This window comes from Otolemur garnettii, unplaced genomic scaffold, assembly GCF_000181295.1.
Source record: "Otolemur garnettii isolate 467f Iridium unplaced genomic scaffold, OtoGar3 scaffold00109, whole genome shotgun sequence".
Taxonomy (NCBI): Eukaryota; Metazoa; Chordata; class Mammalia; order Primates; family Galagidae; genus Otolemur; species Otolemur garnettii.
Genome location: NW_003852504.1, coordinates 3,374,138 through 3,376,042, shown reverse-complemented (window position 1 = coordinate 3,376,042; position 1,905 = coordinate 3,374,138). Strand labels below are relative to the sequence as shown.

At 40.7% G+C, this 1,905-nt stretch overlaps 1 pseudogene; it reads left to right on the top strand.

The window, feature by feature from the left end:
* The first annotated feature begins 364 nt into the window (after positions 1–364).
* On the top strand, positions 365–1,322 carry LOC100943270 (annotated as a pseudogene).
* The last annotated feature ends 583 nt before the right edge of the window (positions 1,323–1,905 follow it).

Here is a 1,905-nt window from a genome sequence, read left to right as displayed (position 1 = left end):
ACTAAAAAGCTTCTGCACAGCCAAAAACATAGTAAGTAAATCAAGCAGACAGCCCTCAGAATGGGAGAAGATTTTCGCAGGTTATGACTCCAACAAAGGTTTCATAACCAGAATCCACAGAGAACTCAAACATATTAGCAAGAAAAGAACAAACGATCTTATCTCAGGCAAGGGACTAGAAGAGAAACTTCTCTGAAGAAGACAGGAAAATGCTCATCATCCTTCATCATCCGAGAAATGCAAATCAAAACTGCTTTGAGATATCATCTAACTCCAGTAAGATTAGTCCACATCACGAAATCTCAAAACCAGAGATGTTAGCATGGATGTGGAGAAAAGGAAACGCTTCTACATTGAGTTCAAGATGGGTTCTCAGAAAAATGTTCAGAGAAGGAAGGCTCAGGCCTCTTCCAACAGAACTAGATTTTGGAGGAGCTTCTACATCTGATGAAGACCAAGAAGAAATTGTTGATGATAGAGCTTTATAGGACATAGAATCATTGTCAAGTCTAATTCAGAAAATCTTGGACTTGGATCAAACTCAGCAGATAAAATGCTTTAATAGTAAATTGTTTCTGTGAGAAACTGGGTAGTGAATACATGTACTTCTTGGAGTATAGGCATGTGTACTGCAGAGCCTGTCTGAAGGGCTGCTTTGAAATCCAGATCAGAGATGGCTGAGTTCAAGCCTCAGCTGCCTGGAACCAAAGTGCCCTACAGCGGCAATTCCTGATCAGGTCTGCTAGTGGAAGCAGAGTTGTTTGCCCTTCATGACTGCCTTCTCCTCCAGTGCACCCTGGACCTGATGGCAGATGTGGTGTACCGCCCCTGCCCAGGCTGCCAGCTGCCTGGGATGCAGAAGCCTGGCCGCACCATGGGTATCTGCTCCAGCTGCAATTTTGCCTTCTGTACATTGTACAGTTTGACCTACCATGGGGTCTGTCCATGTAATGTGACAGTACAAAAATTAGTAGACTTACAAAATGAGTACATGTAAGCAGATGAAGTCACTAAAAGACTTTTGGAACAGAGGTATGGTAAGAGGGTGATTCAGAAGGCACTGGAAGAGATGGAAAGTAAGGAGTGGCTAGAAAATCTCTCAAAAAGCTGCCCATGTTGTGGGACTCTCATAGAGAAATTAGATCGATGTAACAAGATGACGTACTGGCTGTTCACAGTATTTCTGCTGGATTTGCATGGGTTCTCTCTCTAGAGCAAACCCTTACAAACGTTTCGCTGATCTTACTTCCCCATGTTTTAACTGGTTGTTTCATTCTGTGGATGTCAATGGAGATATTTGGGAAGATGAGATTGAAGACTAGATAACTCCTGCTCAAGATATGGAAGTGGAATGGTTTGCCCAAATCTTTTATCACGGACACAGAGTACTCCTGAAGAGTATTTAGGGAACCAATCGATCACTCTTCCTACATACACACTATGGAAGAACAAGGCATATATTTTCATGTGGTACTACTGATTAAGGCACACCCATGCTTTTTGTTTTTATTTTTTTTAAATATGATAATAACAATCATCTTCATATGTTTTATTCCATTTTTGGAGGAAATATTTCAGACATGAACCATGATGTTTGACAGATTGGCTTCATAAAGTTAAAAAAGTTTTCTTCTGTTCCCTGCTTACTGATGTAACATATACTGAGAAAAATTATAAGCCAAAGGTTCAGAAAATGAAAGCTACAGAATATTAAACGTCATAATGTGCCCATAGCTCCGAATAGTTAAAAATTAAATTTTATTTTCTTCTCCAAGCTTTACGTAAGGCAAAGAGGCTCAAGAGTTTAACTTACAGATCCTTTTTGTCTCTGAGAACCAGCCCTCTAGTTTTATCTCTGAGAAGCATCCCTCTAAGCCATTCTGTTGGTGCCCCCTTACAGCTGGG